At 37.8% G+C, this 23,415-nt stretch overlaps 2 long non-coding RNA genes across 2 annotated transcripts in view; both read right to left on the minus strand.

Moving 5' to 3' along the window:
- The window catches only part of LOC141559787 (uncharacterized), a 135,963-nt gene extending 130,853 nt beyond the window's left edge, over nt 1-5,110 (minus strand). Inside the window, exon 1 of the long non-coding RNA XR_012487551.1 lies at nt 4,649-5,110. This is a non-coding gene — a long non-coding RNA (uncharacterized LOC141559787). The remainder of the gene's footprint in view (nt 1-4,648) is intronic.
- Nucleotides 5,111-7,017: 1,907 nt separating this feature from the next.
- LOC141563330 (uncharacterized) overlaps nt 7,018-23,415 on the minus strand; it is a 348,618-nt gene continuing 332,220 nt past the window's right edge. Inside the window, exons 8-9 of the long non-coding RNA XR_012488392.1 lie at nt 13,187-13,941; nt 7,018-7,439 (exon numbers count right to left, since the gene is read on the minus strand). This is a non-coding gene — a long non-coding RNA (uncharacterized LOC141563330). The remainder of the gene's footprint in view (nt 7,440-13,186; nt 13,942-23,415) is intronic.

The raw sequence follows: 23,415 nt of genomic DNA on the forward strand, positions 1-23,415 counted from the left end.
AAAAAGGGGGGAAGGAACTATGTGTATGAAAATATAACAACTCTTTATGGTAGTTAAAAATTGGAAATTTAGGGGATGTCCATCAATTGGTAAATAGCTGAGAAATCATGGTATATATAGTACATAATATTGTGCTATAAGAAATGACAGGCAGAATGATTTTAGAAAAACTTGGAAAGACATACTTGAATTGATACAAAGTTAAGTGAGCAGAAACAGGAGAACACTGTCCACAGTAACAGCAATATTGCACAATGCTTGATTATGCTTGACTTAGCTATTCTCAGCAATGCAATGATCCAAGGCAATCCCCAAGAACTCATGATGAAAAATTCTATCTACCTCTAGAGAAATAATTGATGTTGTTTGAAGGTACATTGAAGCATACTATTTTTTAATTTCTTTCTTTCTCTTTCTTTCTGCCCTTTTTATTTTTATTTTTTGTTTGAATCTTCTTATGCAAAATGACTAACATGGAGATGTTTTACATGACTGCATATATATATATACATATATATACATATATACATACATACATACATACATATACACACATATGTATATATAAAGAGAGACAGACAGACAGAGAAACAGAGACAGAGAGAGACAAAGACACAGGAAGAGACAGAGACAGAGACGGAGACAGGAGAGCCAGACAGAAAAAAAACTTACCATGTCAGGGAAAGTGGAGGGGAGGGAAGGAAAGAAGGAATTTGGAACTTAAAAACAACATCAAAGATAGAATCTACAATAGAAATTGGTACCAGATTGAATTAACAAGGGGGAGGATGTTAGAGTCCAAGATTACACTTAGGTTGTGGGCTTGAATGACTAAGAATGGTGGTACTCCCAATAGTAATAGAGAAATTAGAATTAGGGTAGCCTTTAAAATCTAAAATTTTTGCTTTTGTTGATTTTTATTAATTTTTATTTTATTTTGTTGATTTTTATTGATTAGTTACTAGATGGGGTTGTCATTTCCTTCTGCAGCTCATTTGACAGATGAGGAAATTGAGGCAGAGTTAAGTAACTTAATCAGGATCATATTTATATATCTATTGAATTTGAACTCATGGAGAGGAGTATTCCTGACTTCAGGCCCAGCCTTCTATCCACTGTGTGACCTAACTACCCTAAGTAATTTTGAACAAAGAAAAGAACAAATTTAATGGAGGCAACCATCTGGTCCTCATTTTCCAAGAGGGAAAGTGACTTATTTGAGTTCATATAATGAGTTAGTGTGAGCTAGAACTTGAATTCAGCTCCCCAGCTCCTAATCCAGGACTCTCTGCTACATAATTCTCCTGGCATAGAATCTAGATAACATTATAAAGAACAGGTTCAATAAATATTTTTTGATGATGAAGTTCATAATGAGACAAGTCTCTATGCAGCTGTTTATAGTCAGACTTTTCTAATTAATTACCTATTAAGATTACTACTCATAATCACTAATGTTGTCCTTATGACTCACTCAAGAATACATAACAGGTTTTAGACTGCATTTCAGGGAATAGTTATTCTTTGCATTACAGGATCATTTTCATAGCTTGGCCAATGCCTCTATCTTCAGAGGTTAAAATATTCACTTCTTGCTCAACATAGACATACATCTCACACCCCATACCAAAAAGCCAAAATAGGTATATGTTTTCTGTGTAAAAGTCGATAGTGTAAGCAGATTAGGAGATCAAGGACTAGTTTACCTATCAGATCTTTGGAGAGGAATTTATAGCCAAAATAGAACTAGAGAACATTATGAAATACAAAATGGATAATTATGATTACATTAAATTAAATAGGGTTTGCACACCACCAAGATTAGAAGGGAAACAGAAAGCTGGAAGTGGAATTTACAGTCAATGTTTCTGATAAAGGCCTCATTTCTAAAATATATAGAGTATTGTCTCAAATTTCTAAGAATACAAGCCATTGCCCAATTGATAAGTGGTCAAGGAATATGAACAATTTTCAGATGAAAAAATTAAAGCCATTCTAGTCATATGGGAAAATGCCCTAAATCACTATTGTTTAGAGAAGTGCATAATTAAGACAATTCTGAGGTATCACCTCATACTTCTCAGATTGACTAGTATGAAAAGAAAAGATAATGATAAATGTTGGAGGGGATAAGGGAAAACTGGGACACTGATGCATTGTTGGTAGAGTTATGAACTGATCCAATCATTCTGGAGCACAATTTGGAAGTATATTCAAAGGGCTATAAAATGGTGCATGCTCTTTGATGTAGCAGTGGCACTACTGAGTCTCTATCCCAAAGAAATTATTAAAGAAAGAAAAGGACCCACATGTGCAAAAATATTTGTAGTAGCTCTTTTTGAAATGGCAATGAATTGGAAAATGAGTAGATGTTCATCAATTGAGGAATGATTGAATAAGTTATGGCTTATGAAAGCAATGGAACATTATTGTTCTATAAAAACAATAATAATATAAACTAATAAATATATTAAAAATTATTTCAGAAAGGCCTGGAAAGATTTATATGAACTGATGCTGAGGGAAGCAAGCAAAACAAGAAAACAACATCAAGATTGTGCAATGATGAGCTATGATAGATTTGGTTCTTCTCAGTGGTTCAGTGATCCAAGGCAATCTTAATAAATTTTGGATGAGAAACACTATCTGTATCAAGAGAGAGAGTTACAGAGACTAAATGTAGATCAGCACATACATTTTCAGTTTGTTTTTTTTTTTCTTGTGGCTTTTCCCTTTTGTTCTGATTTTGCTTTCCTAACATGATACATATGAAAATATGTAAAAATGAATGTGTATGTATAACAAAATGTTTTACATGTGACTAGGGAAAATAAAAATAATTTTTAAGTAAATGTTAAAAATATTAACATTTTGGTTCTTTTGGGATGATGCTACTGCTACTGTCTTGGTGGCCCAAGAGCTCAGTAAGTACCACTTGTATCTTATACAATGTTTCAGGTGTCTTCCAGAACAAAGAAAATGATCCCAACATCCCATAATATCAGCATTTGAAAGGCTATTACAAATCAATAAGCATAACCTACCCTGAGTAAAATCTCCAACAAAAGTTATTTAGCCTCCATTTGATGTAGACTTCTGGAGAGGGAAAGCTATTACATTAAGAATTAAGTGTCCCACTGTTGGTCATCTTTCCCAGAGGGAAGAGAATTTTCTTTTATTGTGGAGAAACAATATGACCAGTCATATTGGAAGGAAGGAAGGAAGGCAGGAAGGCAGGAAGACAGGAAGGAAGGAAGGAAGGAAGGAAGGAAGGAAGGAAGGAAGGAAGGAAGGAAGGAAGGAAGGAAGGAAGGAAGGAAGGAAGGAAGGAAGGAAGAAGGGAAGGAAGAAGGGAAAGGAGGGAGGGAGGAAGAAAAGAGGGAAGAAGAAAAGGAGGAAGAGAAGAAGGGAGGGAGAAAGGGAGGGAGGAAGGAAGGAAGGAAAGAGGAAGGCAGATACTATTATTTAACAATTAGGGAAACTGAGGCAGACAGAAGAAATAAAGAAGGAAAGGAAGTCCAGGTCCAGTACTCTTATCCACTATATCACCTACTTACCTGTCTAGGGACAGGAGGATTCAAAAGAGGAGTCATAGTGGAAAGGAAATAAAGGAATAATGTCCAGGGACCTGGGGAAAGGAAGATTGTGTCTCTAAAACCTGTACTGATAAACAGAGGATAAAAGCTGTGAGATCCCCTGACCCCTTGTTTTCCTGTGACAGCCCAAGTAATTTCTCTGGTCACTTCAGTTTCCAATTTTCCCAATCAATCAATCAAAATATTTACTAAGTACCTCTACTTCCACTCCTCAGACTGACATAGTGAAGATATTTAAACACTTTGAAACCACAATAAATTATAATATGATGGTGATTATAACTTTACACAAATGAGCTATGTTGTTCCCCTAAGAGTTCCAAAAAGAGTAAAATTTAAATATTTTAAATTAGTTAAAGAAATACCCAAAGGAGGGAGGCAGCTGCCACATACACAAAGTACTGACAGATTTCATGCAACCCAATCTCCCTCTACCTCACATCTGTCTCTCTCTCTCTCTGATGCCATCTCAGGGGCTTAAGGAGAAAAGCAGCATCATATATGGAAGAGAGAGAGTTATTTTAGAATCAGAATCTTAGATTCAACTCTACATTTTTCATATGAACTGTGTGACCATTAGCAGCTCACCATCTCTTTGTGATTCACTATCCCCATATGTTAAATACAGAGTTTTAATTAAAAGGCCTCTTCTAGCAATAATCAATAATTCTCTGAGAGGCAAAGGCAAAGGAAGAAAAGAGGGAAAAACAGAACAAAATCTGTTATGTAGAACAGAGCAAATGAGAAAGCTATCTTACTATGGTTGACACTACAGTCAAAAGAAAGATGGAGTGTTTTCCACTGTATTTTTAAAATGGAATTTTCCTTTTAAATAGGAAGCTGTGGAGAACTGGGAGAGAGAGTAGCTATTGCAAGGCTGCCTGCTGAGAACAGTCCTGGTTTACTCCCCCACTCTGCCTAAGGCTGGCCCTGGGTATAGAACAGAAAGTGAGAGGACTTTTGCCAGCATTTAAAACAGACCAACCATTTACTTGCAGTCAAAATGTCCACCAAGGCACAATGGGAGTTTCTTCTGTCTCACAAATGCTTACCTGATCCAGAGAATAGCTGGGACTGATTCCAGGACCTGAAGCTAAGCCCCAAGTTCTACACAAGGCTGGGCCCTCTGAGGAATTGTCTTCCATGCTGGTGTTTCTTGGAAAAATCAAACTCTGCTGTGGGCTGAGTAGGAGTGTCTGGGTAGCTCGTTTATTATTGATAAGATGGAGCTGCTCAGAGAACTTGACTAAGGAGAGAGAGTCTGCTGACTCCAGCTGATATGATTTGTGCCAGAGAATCAGGCCCTTCTCTGAGTCCCTTGCCAAAACCTTGAGTTCTGTGCTGTGACTTTGTGGGGAGACCTTTGTGCCAAGGCATGGAACCGGCACACAGCCATAGACTTCAGTTCAGTGAATCTTACCTATCTCTCTACTTCTCAGTGAAAGTCAATTGTAGGCTGTTTCCCAAACCATTTCAACCATATAACAGGTCTTCACAAAGAAGACAGAGCCAACAATTCAATTAGGCATTGCAGAAAGGTCAAAATACTGGCTCTGCCATTGCTGGGTGAATCTGTGCAAATAATTTACCATTTCTCGGACTTATGTTCTTATTTGTAAAATTAATGGGTAAAAAGGAAACTTTCCAAAGTTCCTTACAGCTTGAAATCTATGAGCCTATGGTCATCTAGTATCCTGCCTGACACACAGAGGGTTATAAAATACTTGCTTCCTGATTGATTAATCCTTACCATGCAGCTTATCCATATCCACTGGAAATTCCATAGATCCTATCCTAAGAATGTAAGATTGTTATTATTCATCTGTTTCAGTCATGTCCAATTCTTTCTGATTCCATTGGGGTTTTCTTGGCAAGGATACTAGAGTGGTCTGCCATTTCCTTTTCCAGATCAATTTCCAGATGAGGAAGCTGAGGCAAAGTTCACACAACTAATAAATGTTGTTAGGTGACACAATAGACAGAGTGCTGGTCAAGAGTCTGAAAGACTCATCTTCCTAAGTTCGAGTTCAAATTCAGACATTTACTAGATGTGGCACTCTGAGCAAGGCACTTAACCCAGTTTGCCTCAGTTCCTGAGACAAGAAAGTTGGAGAAAGAAATAGCAAATCCACTCTAGCATATTTACCAAGAAAACCCCAAATGAAATCATGAAAAAGGACTGAACAAAATAATTCCTGGCTCCAGGCCTGGTGGTCTACCCACTGCACCACCTAAGTGCCCAATATAAGGTCAGACTGCATCAAAACCAGAAATGCCTTTTTGAGCCCTGTTCTTCTTAAGATGTGGAATGAATGGTAGTATTTCAATTAGTATCACATGGGTGGTCATTTAAGGGAAATTTGCAATGCACATTCACTGACTCTGATTTGAGCTGGGTATTACTATTACTCCACATTCCAGTTGTCTGAACTAATGAGCACAGATGTGTCCTGACTTTTTCTCCAAGGGCCCCAAAGGCAATACATATACATACATACATACATACATGCATGCATATATATATGTATATGTATATATATATATTTATATATATATGTGTGTATGTATTTGCATATTATATATGTGTGTTTATCATATGTATATATAAATATGTATATGTATGTGTGAGTTATCTGCATAGAGATCATAATTGAATCTGTAGACACTAGGGTTCTCTAAGTGAGGATGTATAGAGAAAAAAATAGAAGATAGTTTAGAACCAAAACTTGGGTTTTGTTCATAAAGGGAATAATATAGATGAAAATCAAGAAAAGAGAAACTGAGGAGTGGTCAATTAGGAAGGAGAAGAACAGAGAGAAAGCAATATATACTCTCTCCCCCACCCCATCCTCCTAAAAAACCACAAAAGAAGAGAGAACATCTAGGAAGAATGAATGGTCAACACTGTCAGATGCTACAGAGAGGATGAAAATAAAAAGGATAAGGATTGAAAAGTCATCATACTTGACAATTAAATCATTGGTTTAGAAAGAGCAATTTCAGGTCAGTGATGAGATCAGATGCCAATTTGTAAAAGATTTAAAAGTGACTGAGAGGAGATGCACCACTATTACATTTTTTTTTCAAAGAATTTTGGTATCAAGAGGAGACATAGGTGATGAAGTCTGATAGCTACCAGATGGTAAATTCAACTAAGAAGTTTTTGCTTTTGTTTTTAAGGATGGAAGACAAATGGGTTCTCTCTGTATGTAATGGGAGGAACCACTACATAGGGAGAGATTAAAGTTTTAAGAAAGTAGGAATGATAGTGGGGGCAATCAGCTAGAGAAGATATGTAGGATGACATGTAGAGACACTGGCTTTGGCAAAGACCATTTCTTTATCAGAGACTGGAGTGAAAAAAGTAGTGAGGAAGATGAAGCCAGTTGTGAGATGAGGAGGAAAGAAAAAGAGTTCTCAGCAAATGGCCTTTTTTTTGAGGTCAGATGTTTAGCTCAGAGAGTAAAAGGAGGTGGAGCTTTTGGAGCTTCAGGGAGGGGGAAAAAAAGGTTTGGAACAATTGCTGTGATTAGTGGGAAAGGTAATCTATAGAAGGAAAACTGAATGATTCCTTTGCTTGCAGTCATAGCCTAATTAAGATTAGATGACATATTCATGATGGACTCAATCCAAATGTTTTCATGTCTTCCTTTCTGGTCCATTTAGCTCAGCTCTTCTCAACCTTCAAATAATTCTCAGCTGTTCTCTCTTCAGGGTACTTCTCCTTATTTAGATCCATTGGTTCATGCCCCAGATCCACATTGGGCTGATTTTGAACTTGAAGGTGAAAGAGCTTTTGGGAAACAGATAAGGAGGCAGCAGTCCCTTGCAGAATGAGGATGGCTTTAAAAAAGGAAAAAGATTTTGACTTAGGATAAGATGGGACCAGTTTAAAGATGACTCGCAAGTCATTTACTATCTGTGTGACTGTCACAGAATCACTTGCAACTGGAGTTTCCTCTTGCTAATTAATAATAGTTAACCCAATCCAACTTAGCATTGTCATAAAGAAGTATCTAGTAAATGTAATAGGGACAATGAGAGGGAACTGAGCTTTTGTTACCCCAGAAATAACATTGAAAACCAAAATTGATATGGATGTTGAGTCTGATCATTACAGTTTACCTTCTTGTCATTTTTCATTTATCACAAGATATGGAAAGAGAATGTGTAGTACATAATATGCAATGAAACCTAATAAATGTTCTTTTAAATATTACTTAAGGTTGCTCTTTTTATAGATATCATGTTAATTAGTTTTATGTGTACAAGGAGTTTATGAAGACTTATTTTTAAATAATATTTGTAGCACAAAATTATTAATATGGAAATGTTTTACATGATTGCACACGTATAACCTATATTAGATTGCTTACTATCTCAGGGAGGGGGGAGAGGAAGAGGGAAGAAAAAACAGAATTTAGAATTTTAAATTTTTTTTAATTTTTAAAAAATGTTTAATTGTTTTGTTCATTTAAAAATTTTAATTGTTGAATTCTTAAATTTTTTTTAAAATTGTTTAATTGTTTCAACATGTGCCTGGAGGCAAAATGAAATATTGTTAAAAATTTAAAAAAATTATTATCATAGTAGTTCTTTAACTTATCATATATATAATAGAGACTGCATTATATAGTGGAGAGGTGTCACAAAGGGGTTACATGTATCTCAACCTTCCTGACTAAAATATAATTGATAAATATTGAATAAAATAAAGAAAAAGACATTTAATATAAATGTTAAGTAATGTGTGCTTTTCTATGTCAATATGCAGCCAGCAGGGATCCTTACATACATGTTAGTAGCCCTCATTTCTACTTGAATTTGATACCATTAGTGTGATGGATAAGCAAGCTGCATCACCTAGATGAAAGACTTATCTCTGACACATATGGGTTATATGACTTTGGCTATATGACTTAGATTCTCAGTGCTCCAGAAAATTCTTAAAGACTATAATTGTATTCTAGTATTTGAAGGAAGGAGATAAATTACACATGTTTTGCTCCATCTGGAAGTTAAAACCAGCATTGATCAATGACTAAAAGTTACAAAGAGGAAAATTTAGGATTCATCTTAGGAAGACCCCTTAAGAATTAGAGTTGTACAAAATGGAATGGGCATCCTTGGGAAACAGAAGGCTTCCTGTTCATGGATGTCTTCAGGAAAAAGCTGGATGACCAATTTTTAGTAGAGTTGTGACAGAGATTCTTCTAAGTGTTGTTGGACCTGATATCCACTAAAGTCTCTTCCAAAACTAAAATTTAGTGGTTCTGTGAAATTGATGAATAGTTATAGATCTGTATTGTAATACCATAATCATTCAGACATTCTCTGCTGTGAAGGGGGGGGGCCAAAAAAATCTTAGGCAGATTTTCCAGATCATGGGATGGGAAAGGATAGTGCCTCTAACCTCTGTAATGTGAAAGGGATAATATATTTGTATCCCTAGTATTTAATATAGTTCTTAGCACATAAATGTTGATTGATTATATAAAGTAATATACTTGTGACATATCTTATTATGGTAATACTACAGACCTAAAATAAGAAATTGTAGTCATTCTTAAACATTTGTATGCTGGGAAAGAAACAGTTAACACTTTGCCCTAATCTCAATTTTTCACCCTTCCCATTCCCTAATCTGTGCTGCACAATCACAGTGTTTATAGAAAAAGATACTTGAATTTAGTCACAAGATCTGAGTTCAAACTTAATCTTTGCCACTTGCAAAGTAAGTGGTGATAAAACCCCTTCCTCTCTCAGCTTCAGTTTCCTTGTCAATAAAACATGATGTTTGTACTGAATGACCTCAAAGGTTCCTTTTATCTCTAAATCTCTGAGGCTGTGAATTAGATTTTAACTCCCCTGGAAATAGAGAAGATTTCATTCATTTGTGTTTCATTTTGGACAATGTTTTGACTACAATTCCCCTCCCTGCTATTTATGTTGTTTCATTCTTAATTAAATGCTTTTGCTATTGGCTTTATGTGCTTTTGTGTAGTCTAGCTTTAAAGCAAATGACTGTGTGGAGATTTGGGCCTTGAATAGAATAGTTTCTTACTCCAGAACAGTCAAAATGAAGTTGATTGTCCTTAATGGGTCCTACAGCAGAAAGAGTAGTGGCTTTGGAGTGAGAAGAATGCATAGGATTTAGGGCAATGCAATTTCTTGAGTACCTGCTATGTGCTAGGCAGAGAGAATAAAGAGAAAGTTATGGCATAGACTGTGATTTCAAAAGGTGGGTATTATTGCTGCTGTTGTTGTTGTGTCATGTTAGTTCTTCATGACCCTATTTGGAGTTTTCTTAGCAAAGACACTTGGAGTGGTTTGATATTTCCTTCTCCAGATCATTTTAGAAATGAGGAAATTGAGGCAAATAGGGTTGTGACTTGCTTGACCAGATCACACAACTAGGAAAATATTTGAGGCTACATTTGAAATCATGAAGATGAGACTTTTTGATTCCAGGCCCAGCACCTTAACTGCCTATTTCTCATGAAAAAGGAGACTGGCTATGATAGGATAGAATAAAATGAGAATAGAGGAGAAAGACTGGAAAAATACTCCAAGTTATTTGAGGGAGGAGGAATCACTTAAATTTATAAATTTTCTGAGCCTCAATTTTCTCATGAGTCAATTAGGATAGAGAGGGTCCTCAGAAAGAGACTGGTTGAGTTTAACAAGGTTATAAGATCAGATCTTTGTTCTGTCATTGAAGAAACTTCACTGGAGAAAATAAAACATCCCTGTTGATAGCCTGATAGCCATATTTGAAACCTTGAAGCATCATAATATTTATAGTAACTAGATCACAGAATTATCACAAGACTCAAATTTAAGAAGAAGAGTTATTTGCAAATATTTAAGCACTTTAGGTGGTTGGATGGTCCAGTAGATGAGCACTTGGTTTGGAATCAGAATGATTCATCTTCATGAGTCCAAATCTGGCCTCACACATTTACTAACTGTATGACCATGGGCCAATATGCCTCAGTCTCCTCATCTGTAAAATGAATCGGAGAAGGAAATGGCAAACCAATCCAGTATCTCTGCCAAGAAAGTCCCAAATGGGGTCACAATGTATCAGACTGAACAGCAGCAGCATATAAATATTAGTTATATTGTTGTTGTTTTAGCTGCTACTAATGTCTCCTTCCTGGGTTATAGACAGTTACATAGCCTTGAGTACTTTTTGACCCATTAAGCACAGCTGATTGAATCACAATACTTGTAGATGATGGAATTATAGCAAGTCATATGCTTGAGCCATATTCTTGGATGCAATTTCTAAAAGTAGGGGTCAAAAAGCTGAGAAAAGGAGGAAAGAGAGAAGCTACAGAGAGTCAGTTCCCTTGATGGGGGTGAACCCTGAAACTGTCTCCCTTGACTTTTGGGGAGAAGCAATGGGGGTTAATTCTGAAACTTGTCCCCTTGGATCTATAAAAGAAGGGAGATTCAGAGTCTCAGACTTCGAAAAGTCTGGGAAAGCACCCTTGGATCTATAAAAGAAGGGAGATTCAGAGTCTCAGACTTCGAAAAGTCTGGGAAATCATATCTCCCCAGACAAGTTAAGTGGCTTCAGTCAGTTGGAGATCTTGGTTAAATCACCCTCCGCTGATCTTTTAGGGGTAGCCTGATCCTCTTCAGGAAATTCCAGACTCTGGAAAAAAGCCTTCAAAATTATTTTTATTCAATTGGAAATCTGGGCCTATAGAGGGGCTTGAAACTCCAAGATAAGTATCTAGGCCTGGAGACATTGATTCTTTTTTTCAACTGGAACCAAGCCTCAGACTGCCAATAAAAAGACAATTTTGAACTCCAAATCTATGCAGAAGTCTGAAATAGGATTATGCTTTGCCAAAGGATCTCTCCCCTTGGCACAGCTACCTACCAGGACTCTTGCCTACTGTGAAGACATTCTCTTATCAGTAATAACCTTTATTATTTCTCTGATAAGACCTTTTTCCTCTAAGAAGTCTATCTTCCTAGCAAAGCTGGCTTCTTAGTGTCAATAAAAAACCCCTTTTGCCACACAGACTTTTTGGGTTTGTGAATTCTTTTACGTTGGATCTGCTTTGATCAGAGGGGATTCTCACACCTCAATTCTCCACCACTAAACCTGTATCAACTGGAGGGAGAAACCTGTGCCTACCTTCCAAGGCACATGGCCCCTGAGGAAAAGGGACAGTATGATCCCAAGAGGGAAAGAAACCTGCTTAAAAAAAAAAAAGGCAGTTTCCTGAGGCAAGGGGTGAGCTCTTGGACAAGTAGAATAATTATAGGACCAAGTATCATGATGGAAATAGAGGTAATCCCTGGATTATGCAAATTTATAGACCAAGTATAGAAATACTGGGATCCACTAGAATTTAAAATTACGAAACAGTCAGATCAGAACCACAATCAGAAGGAGTGATTCTGGAACTTTTCCTCCATTGATACTTCATTATATCAAAAGAACATAGATTTAGAACTGAAAGTAACCTCAAAAATCCATCACAAATATAGCTTACAGGACTTCCAGCCAAGATGGCAGCGTGGAGGCAGACAGCTGCTTGAGCTCTGCGTTTTCTCTCAGGACTTACTTCATGACAAGCCTCAGAGATAATGCTTGACCAGAAAAGAAACCCACAAGTAATCACCAACAGAAGACATCCTTGAAATTCGCCAGAGAAGGTCTGTGTTTGCTCTGGGGAGGGGAGGAACAGACTGGGCTCAGACTGAGGGCAGGATTGAGAGTGAGGCAGGCAGATCACACAGCTCAGACCAGAGCGGGGAGGGGAGAGATCTCTTCCATTTCTGTGAAAAGACTTTTACCCCAGTGTGGATACTCTGTCTTGGCAGCAATCCAGGAGCAGTGGAAAAGGTGTAATTACTGGAGGTGAAGAATAAAACCCTGGAAAGCTACCTTCTCTCAGGACCGGCCACCCCCACCCCCACCCCCACCCAGAGTGACTCAGAGCATTCTCAGAGCCTCAGAGCATAGACGCAGTGCAGCCATCACTGTCCTGCTAATGCCTGGCTGCTGTCTGTCTCCCTCAGTCTGTAGAGGAAGCCCAGTAACACCATCCAGCCGCAGCCCCCCCCAGAAACAGACCAATTGTTTCTCTTGTCAATTTGTTTTCTGTGAGTCCAGCTCTGACAAAATGGACAAAAAATTCAAAAGGGCTCTAACTATTGACAGTTTCTGTATGGAAAGAGAGCAGACTTCAAATACTGAGAACACTAAAAGCAGATTGTCTCCAGAGGAATCCCCTAAGGGGGATATAATCTGCTCCTCAATACAAAAGAATCTCATAGAGAAAATCAAAAAGGCTCTCACAAGAGAGCTAAAAGACAAATGGGAAAAGGAAAGGGAAGCTTGGCAAGAGAGCCTGGAGAAGTCATTCCACGCATTTAAAGACAGAGTGGATAAAGAAAACAAATCATTGAGAAATAAAATTGGGGGGGGGGGGCAGAGCCAAGATGGCGGAGAAGATACACGCGAATTTGTAAGCTCTCTTCTTCCCTCATTACCAATTAGTTAAATCAGCCTCAAAAATAACACTGGACTGGTAAAAACCACAAGGATTAGAAGCACAACTTACCAGCTGGAGAGAATCTGGAATTTCAACAGAAAAGGTTGGCTCCAAGGGGAGGAAGAAAAAAGGCCAGCACAGACAAGGTTAGGTGCTAACACACTGTGCCGATCAGGCTGGAGAGAACTCTGGGATCAGTCAAGCCACTGAGATAAAGGAATCTGACACAGGCTGGTAGCTCTTCTCTGCTTATAAAACAGCAGTTCAGAAGAGAATCAAGCCTCTTTAAAATATAAAACCAGATCCTATAACCACCCCAATCCGGAAATGACCTAATAGATGTCGGCACTGTTGTGCCGCCGCCTTCTGCTGCCTGGGGCTTCTCCTTGGGGTAGTTAAGAGCCTGAACAAGGGGAACACCACCCAAGGCAGCCTCTAATCCACATAGTGCAGGGCTCAGCCTGATGCAGTGGAATTCTAGCAGCCGGGGAATTCCCAGAGAAGCAGAACTCCCAAAGAAGTGGAACCTTTGAAATAGGGACTGCGGTTTCTGGGCGGACACTTCCAGTTTGAGCGCAGGGGCTTTTCACATCAGCTGCTGATATCCACGCCCCACGGGAAGCATTGGCTGGGGATTGTGATGCTTTCATTGTTCAGTCTTCAACCTCAGGGAAGTCTCTAGGCCACACAGCGGGGTCTTTCACTGGGCACTCCTCACAGCACAGCCGTACTAACCACCTCTGAGGCATTTCCAGGGAGGGGGAGAAGAACTCTCTCCCAGAGCTCTCTCTTAGCTCAGGCACAGGACTATGCATCCATCTGGTCTGGGAGGAAATAGGTAAATAAATAAATAAACTTCTTACCCCAAGGGCAAATCCCCACAGATTTTTAACAATGAGTAAGAAGCTGAAGAGAACAATTGACACCTTCTACACAGAGAAAGAGCGGGTATCCAACCCTGAGGAAGGTAACCACAGAGAGTCGGCAGATAACACTCTAAAGGGGAATGATATCTGCCTCCCATCACATAACTCTGTCCTAGAAGAGACTATTAAAAAGTTAAGAGAGTTTGAAGAAAAATGGGGAAAAGAAAGAGAAGCTATGATAGAGAATAACAACGTCCTGAAATTTGAGTTGGAAAAAATGAAGAATTCACAGGAGGTACAGGGAAACAAAATTTGTGAATTAGAAAAGGTTAAAAAATAGCAGGAAAGTAGGATTTCTGAATTGGAAAAGATAAAAAATTCTCAAGAAAGTAGGATTTCTGAATTGGAAAAAGAAAATAACTCACTAAAAAAAATTTAGTGAAATGGAAAAAAATTCAACAGAGCAAAATAATTCATTTAAAAACTCAATTGGTCATATACAAAAAGAACCAAAAAATGTGAATGAAGAAAATAACACATTAAAAAGCAGGATGGAACAAACAGAAATGAATGATTCATTGAGAAACCAAGAATTAGTCAAACAAAACAAAAGAAATGAAAAGCTGGAGAATAACGTCAAATACTTACTGGGAAAATCTATAGACCTGAAAAATAGATCTAGGAGAGATAATCTGAGAATCATTGGACTTCCTGAAAACTATGATCAAAAAAAGAGCCTAGATTCTATTTTACAGTAAATCATCAAAGAGAACTGTCCAGAGATAATAGAAATAGAAGGGAAAATAGGTGTAGAAAGAATTCATTGAACACCTTCTGAAAAAGACCCTAAAAAAAGAACTCCACGGAACATTGTGGCTAAGCTACAGAACTACCAAACTAAGGAAAAAATATTGCAAGCAGCTTGGAAAAAACAATTCAAATATCAAGGTGCTACAATAAGTGTCATGCAAGATCTGGCTGATTCCACATTAAAGGATCAAAGAGCCTGGAACCTGATATTCCAAAAGGCAAAAGAACAAGGATTGCAACCAAGAATAAACTACCCAGCAAAGTTTAGCATTTTCTTCCATGGAAGAAAATGGTCATTTAACGAAATAGAGGAATTTCATTTGTTTTTTTTGTTTGTTTGTTTGTTTTTTCTTTTTTTTTTTTGTTTTAATTTTTTATTTTATTTTATAATTATAACATTTTTGACAGTACATATGCATGGGTAATTTTTTTACAACATTATCCCTTGCACTTACTTCTATTCAGATTTTTTCCCTTCCTCCCCCAACCCCCTCCCCCAGATGGCAAGCAGTCTTATATATGTTAAATATATTACAGTATAATTTAGATACAATATATGTGTGTAGAACCGAATTTTTTGTTGCACAGGAAGAATTGGATTCAGAAGGTAAAAATAACAGTTTACATTCATTTCCCAGTGTTCCTTTTCTGGATGTAGCTGGTTCTGTCCATCATTAATCAATTGGAATTGGATTAGCTCTTCTCTATGTTGAAGAAATCCACTTCCATCAGCATACATCCTCGTACAGTATCATTGTTGAAGTGTATAATTTCATTTGTTTTTAAGAAAAAAACCAGACTTAAAAAATTTGATCTACATCCACAAGACTGAAGAGACGCAGAAAAAGGTAAAAAGAACTCTTGAGAACTGTATCTCTGTTGTGGATATACAGAAAGTCCACATTGGATAATTTGATTTTACTGATATAATATAAAAAAGGGGAGTAGTAAAGGGAAGGGGATAGTATCAGAAAAAGGGGAAGAAGTGATAAAAAGAGGGAAACTACATCCCAGGAAGAGGCATAGAAAATCTACCACATATGAGGGAATTCAGAGAGGGGGAGAAACATTGTGTGAATCTTACTCTCATCAGAGTAGGCTCAAAGAGTAAATAATGGACATATTTGTTTTTCAGAGAATTCTCTCTCACCTCATTAAAAGGGGGGGAGAGGAAAAGGGAAAAGGAAAAGGGGGATAAGGGAAGGGTACAAGAAAGGGGAAGGGACTTAAAAGAAGGGGGGAGGGATACTAAAAAGGGAGGGCTGCACATCACAAGTGGGGTCTATAAATTAAATATTGGGGAAGGGGTTCAGGGGGGTCAAGGGAAAAAAAGCATAATCTGGGGATAACATGATGGCAGGAGATACAGAATTAATCATTTTAACTGTAAATGTGAATGGGATGAACTCTCCCATCAAACAGAGGCGGATAGCAAAAGTCAGAACCCTACAATATGTTGTTTACAGGAAACACACTTAAAGCAGGGTGATACATAAAGAGTAAAGGTAAAAGGTTGGAGCAGAATCTATTATGCTTCAGGTAAAGCCAAAAAAGCAAGGATTGCCATCCTTATCTCAGATCAAACAAAAACAGAAATTGATCTAATTAAAAGAGATAAGGAAGGAAACTATATCCTGCTAAAAGGTAGCATAAACAATGAGGCCATATCAGTACTAAACATATATGCACCAAGTGGTATAGCATCTAACTTTCTAAAGGAAAAGTTAAGAGAGCAAGAAGAAATACAGTAAAACTATAATAGTGGGAGATCTCAACCTTGCACTCTCAGATTTAGACAAATCAAACCACAAAACAAATAAGAAAGAAATTTAAAAAGTAAATAGAACATTAGAAAAACTAGGTATGATAGAACAAGGGATAATGTTGTTTTTTTATGTTGATTTTTTTAAATTAATTTTTATAATTATAACATTTTTAACAGTACATATGCATAGGTAATTTTTTTTTTTACAACCTTATCCCTTGTACTCCCTTTTATTCCAAATTTTTCCTCTCCTTCCCTCCACCCCCTCCCTTAGATGGCAGGCATTTCCATACATATTAAATATCTTATAGTATATCCTAGGCACAATATACATGTGCAGAACCGAATTTTGTTGTTGTTGTTGTTGTTGTTGCAAAGGAAGAATTGGATTCAGAAGGTAAAAATAACCTAGGAAGAAAAACAAAAAATGCAAAAAGTTTACATTCATTTCCCAGTGTTCCTTTTCCAGGTGTGGCTGATTCTGTCCATCATTGATCAATTGGAATTGGATTAGCTCTTCTCTATGTTGAAGATATCCACTTCCATCAGAATACATCCTCATACAATATCATTGTTGAAGTGTATAATGATCTCCTAGTTCTGCTCGTTTCACTCAGCATCAGTTGATGTAAGTCTCTCCAAGCCTCTCTGTATTCCTCCTGTTGGTCATTTCTTACAGAACAATAATATTCCATAACATTCATATACCATGATTTACCCAACCATTCTCCAACTGATAGACATCCATTCATTTTCCAGTTTCTAGCCACTACAAAAAGGGCTGCCACAAACATTTTGGCACATATAGGATGGGATAATGTTGTAAAAAAAATTACCTATGCATATGTACTGTCAAAAATGTTATAATTATAAAATTAATAAAAAAATAAATAAATTTTTAAAAAAGAGAAGAAATCAGTATGGAAGGAGGCAAAAAAATATAGCTTAGGAAACTGAGGCACAAAGAGGGAGAGTGATTTATTGAAAGACAGGAAATAGATGTCAAGAGTCAGGATTCAACTTAGATTATCTGATCTCAAATATAGTATTCTCACCACTATATATCCTATGGCTGCCTTGTTTATTCTGTATTACCCAAGTGGTACAAGTACAGGATCCAGGTGAGCCAAAAATGATTAATTCTAGATTTACTCAAATTCCAAGACAGTTACATAATTATGGAGGGCTTTATAGTTCCTGGGAAAAGTAAGGCTGACCAAAGAGAGAAGCAAAGTTGTCTTACTCCTATAATCTGGGGTCCTATAGCAGCTGCTTTATCAGATATCTCTAAGCATTAAGCTATACAACAAATGACTTATGGTGGCAGCATGTAAGCAAAGGAGCACTGGATCTCTGTCTGAGTCTCGGCCTTAATACTTATCTAATCCTGTTGTTAGAGCTTGCCTTCATATCACGAGTACCCAAGTACAATTTGAGGGATACTTCATGCAAAATATCTCTAGCTGATGCCTCATGTCTTTGCCCATGGGAAATCCTGGGAACTTCATGTATTATTCATTTTGCTCATTCTAAAAGGCTCTCCTGAAATCACTAAAGGTAAAAGTAGGCATTAAATATAGAGCAAGTTTAGTTTAACACAGTAAGAAGCATAGAAAAACTCATATATATGCCCTTAGAAAAGCAAAAGAGAGCCTGATTAGATGATCATTCTCACCAGGATGACTGGTATAGATACCCTCCCCTCCCCAGTTTTCACTGCACCAACCTGAGTGAGTTCTCAGAAGCAGGTAAGACTGTGGGTTTCTATGTCAGTTCACTTTATTTGTCTCTTCAGATCCAGCACCTCTCCCTTCTCGCTTTTTCCTCTACCTGACATCTCTATTTCTCTGCCATGGTCCACTGAGCTCAACTGATACTGAAAAACTTTCTGCTCACAATATATCTCTAAAGACCACCATCTTGATTGTTCAGTCTCTAGTTCTCTCACCTGAGAAGCATGCCCCACTCCTATGAAAATACCTAACAAGCAATTCACCCTGCAAACAAGATGGGCATGGGGCAGAGAAGAGCAGATCTGTCTTCTCTTGGACTATGCCTACTACATCCATTGGATGTATGCTTTTGGCTAAGTCATTTACCCTCTTTGAGACTCAGTTTCCTAATCTAAAAAATGTACTACATACATATATATATATATATATATATATATATATATGTAAGACTCTCTGCATTACATCAGGCCTGACGGGGCTCTCTGCAGGAAGGGAAGTCACTTCTAAGGACAAGAGTTAACAGCAACTGCCTGGAGACAACGGTTCACTACAGGAAGAAGAATCTGTCTTAAAGATTTGAGTAGACACAGCAGATCTCTTCCCAGAGAGCGATCCGGCAGCTTCTAGAGACAACAGCTCACTACAATTATATATATATATATATATATATGTATGTGTGTGTGTATGTATATGTATGTATATGTATATATGTGTGTGTGTATGTGTGTGTATGTATGTCGTACATTTTTTAGATGTATATATATATATATGTGTGTGTGTGTGTGTGTGTATACATCTCTCTCTATATATGTGTGTGTGTGTGTGTGTGTGTATGTAGTACATTTTTTAGATATACAGATATAGATAGATAGATAAAGTTGCACTAAGTCCTGGAGTTTGGAGGAAAAACACTCAGAAGCTCAAAGTACTATATAAATGAATTGCAGATAACATTGTGGAATAAGCATACCCAGCTTCAAGATCACCATAATGCTCAGGACTTAAAATGCTGATGCTATATGGATGGATCCTTCTGGGCTCCATTCCTGAGTCCCTAGACTTCCCTTTCCATTTCACAACAGTTTCTTTACCTCAGAAGTTCAGTCCACTCTTGGAGTTCTCACTCTGAAAATATCCTCTTCCTCTGTGGCCCTTGTTCTGATTAAATGGTTCCAGAACCTCCATGTTATGGAACACAATTCAAATGGAAATGAATTTCCATTTCAGGAAACTGAATCCTGGCATGGTGCTGGTGTATTGTCCAAGTTTCATAAGCATACAACAATGAAGTCAGCACAATAGCTCTATAAATCTTCAATTGGGTAAACAGTTTAATAGCTCTTCTCCCTGACACTTTCCACATTGAGCTAGCTCTGCCAATGCATCAACTTCATCAACTAGATTGAAATCCCTTAAAAAATATACTGTGCCAAGATAAATTAACTTATTCACAGTAGTCAAAATTTATCCATTAGCTGCTACTGATAGTTCCACATTTAGATGGTTTGGTGCTAGCTGGTGAAGAAGCTAATTTTTAAACCAAAATTAGTGCAAAAGGTAGAGAAATGTTCTTTTTATGTTGTTGAATCTCAGCTTCAGAAGTTGCATTAAGTGCACAATCATCTGCAGACAAAAAAAAAAAAAAATCATGCGCCAACTCTCCCTCCACTTTAGTATTGACTTGTAGACTTTTAAAGTTAAATAATTTACCATCAATGGGTAATGCAGACCCTAATGTTGTATTTATCTTCTTTAAAGGCATCTAAGAACATTTCTGAAAACACAAGGGAGCAAGCACACAGTCTTAGTCCACTCCATTGGTGACTGGGAAACCACAAGAGCATTATCCGTCATCTAGAATATGGGCAAGCATGCCATCGTGAAATGGACATATAATACTGTTGAGCTTCTCCAGGCAACCAAATTTTGACATAATTTTTCATAAGTCCTCACAATTTACAGTATCAAAGGCCTTGGTCAGACTACTGTATGCAGTATACAGATATCTGTTCTGCTCCTGGAATTTCTCCTGGAGTTGTTGGACCTCAAACACCAAATCCATTATTCCTCAGCACTTTCTGAAGACTCTGTCTCTTAGGTAGATTGTTCTTAGTTTAAGATAGAAAATTCCTTCATTGTGTCCATCATAGATGTTGAGTGAGCTCTGGCTGGTCATAGACTCCCGGCTCTGTTATTCTTCTCAATGACTTTCAGAAATGTGTTCTACTTGCTGGAATCATCTGCTCCCTGACTGATCCCCACCCTTTCTCCAATTCCATTTATTGTTCCCTTGGGGTGGGGAGTACAATAGTTCTTCTCCAGGTCATCAATGAATTCAGAATCCTAGGAAGTAGCCTAAATGAATCCATTCCAGTTTGGGAAATGAGCTAAGAGGGAAGTGGGAAAAACAGAGAGAAGAAAAGAAGGGAGAGAAAAAGAAAACCTTTAGGGGCAGCTAAAAGGTAAAGCAGATAAAACAATGTTCCAGAGTCTGGAGGACCTGAATTCAAATTTGGCCTCAAACACTTAATAATATCTATTAGCTGTGTGATCCTTTAATCTGATAAACCTGTGTCATAACTGTAAAAGCCTTGCAAAAAAAAAAAGAAAGAAAATGAAAATTTTTCCTTTTCTCTATGTTTCTTCTTTCAGACTTCCTTGTTTCTCTTTCCCATTTCTGTTTTCCCCCTTTCACCACTTACCTTTTCTTTCCTTGGTGTAGATAACAAGATTTTCAGATATAACTCAGGCTTGCAAAGAGAATCTGAAATAGTCCCTTGTTGGATCTCTCAGCCTTTTTTTTTTTTTTTTTTTTTTTTTGCCTATATGTAATTTGTACATACAGATACTAATTTGTAAAGGGTTTTCTCTATTTTTTTTTATTTCCTGCCATGCCCAATACAGTGTTCTACCCAAAATAAGTGTTTAATAAAGGAAGTCAGTGGGGTATAAAGGAACAAGCCCTAAATCTGTAGGCAGAAGACTTGGGATGGAATTCTAGAATTCCATAATTTGCTTGTTACCTGTGTGAATTTAGCAAATTGTGAAATCTCTCCAAGCCTCAGTTTCCTTGACTGTATAATGAGATAGTTGTAGTTCTAGAGTTGAAAGGAATCTCAGACATCTCCTAGCAGAACCTCTGCTAGGTAAGAAGTAGCAGACTCAGGAGGGAAAGAAGGAGGGGCCTCAGATTTCAGATCAAATATACTGCATACTCATCCCTCAGGTTTCTTTAATCCCTCAATCCTAGGAGCATTCGTGTTTCAGGGAAAAGAATATTTGACCTTGGATCAGAAGACCTGGGTTCAAGCCTACCTCTTGACATTTGGCCAAATCATTTAAGTTACCTGGGCCCTTGTTTCTCCATTTGTAAAAATGAGAGTATTGGGCAAGATGGCCTCTATCATCATTTCCATTTCTAGAACTAAGTTTATGGTCTATATCCAGATCTATGTTCTGGGAAAATGACTAGCTGATCTTTGAAAGCCTGAAAGCAACACCTGTACTCACCCTTTTCTGTATTACAGGTCCAGGGCACACAAAAAATTTCCTGGAAGCATCTTAAACCATCAGCCAGCCCTCTATCCCCACTGCTCTGTCAGATTGCCAAGTACCCCCGTTGACTTGTACCTTCTCCCTCAATCTCAAAGAGACTTGAGTGGCTTTTCTCCTAGTGACTAAAGTGCCAGATGGGAATCCATTTCCTATACTAATTTCTCTTGGAAGTTCTCTAACTCAGACTCCCTTGGCTAAATTCTGAGCTGGGGGTCCCATTTCCCTGCAAGAAGAGTGATGGCAGCTGCAGCAGCCTCCGATGGAGCTGGTTTTAGCATGGTAGTTTACATTGTATTTCTGCCCTAACTCCTTTCTTCAGCAGCCATACAACAGCAGTTTCTCAGCCTCTCTTCATCCTGGGCTTCAAGCCCCACACAATACACTGTTTTTAATTTTCTGCACAGACATGATTGCTCTGTAATTGCACTGCTCCCTGGGTAGCATGTCAGAGTCCTTCTGATTTGCCGACCTTTTTTTTTTTTAACCCGAACTTCCCCCAAATGCTCGGTTCCTCCCTTGCTATCTGTCTCTTTGGGGTTCATCCAGGGTCTTACTGAATAAAGATCCGTTACATAATCACATGCTGATTTACCAGCTTTCCCCAGCAAACCTCCCGGAGGCTTAACAAGCTGGACCTGAATGTGGAGTCTCTCCAAAGCTCTGTCTACCATAGGGCACAGTGCCCAGAAATGCCACGTGGGCTGCTCTCATTAGTGATGTCTCCCTCCTCCAGGGTCAGAGGAACCCCTCAGAGCTGGCTAGATACATTTGCAGGATGCCAAGTGACTACTGAGCTTGCTTTGAAGAGTAGCCCCCTTTTCACAACATGGCCCCTTTCACAACAACTATCTTGAAACCTTCCTTGATGCCAGCTATTCTCCTGAAGATCCAATCACCCCCACTTTCTGGGTAAATGTCAGTGAGTTGGATTACCATAGTTCTCTTGGTTCACTGTTTCATTCTAATCTTCAGTTTCTTTCTCTATATTTTCAGTTATCTTGATCTAGATTAGAAGGAAGCTTAGAAGCTATCTGGTCCCAGTTCCTTATTTATAAGGGAGGAAACTGAGATCCAAGGAGGTTAAGGATTGACCCAGTGTCACAGGAGAATTAGTATTTTAACTCTGGTCATAGATTTTGAGCTGGAAAGCATCTTAGAGACTAGATCATTTGGTCCATTCCTCTCTTCTCACAAATGAGGGAGCTACAATTCAGAAATGTTAAATGATTTCTTCAGGTTCCATGGATAGTGAATGGCAAAGTTAGGGTTCAAATTCAGGTCTTCTTACTCCAAAACCAGTGTACTTTTTATTTATTATACTATGGGTATTCCCATTCTATGTCCTTTAACTTACCCAACCTCTATCCCAATAGTTCTCAAAGTATGATCCAGAAAAGCCTGAGGATTTCTGAAACTCTTTTGGAAGGCCGATAAATTCAAAAATAGTTTTTGTTTCTAATATAGTAAATATTTATAAGTATAAACAAAAGTACATAAATAAAAACTTTGTGGACAGATCCTTAATAATTTTTAACAGTACAAAGATACTGAAACCAAAAGTTTGAGAAC

The sequence above is a fragment of the Sminthopsis crassicaudata genome, chromosome 3, assembly GCF_048593235.1.
Source record: "Sminthopsis crassicaudata isolate SCR6 chromosome 3, ASM4859323v1, whole genome shotgun sequence".
NCBI lineage: Eukaryota > Metazoa > Chordata > Mammalia > Dasyuromorphia > Dasyuridae > Sminthopsis > Sminthopsis crassicaudata.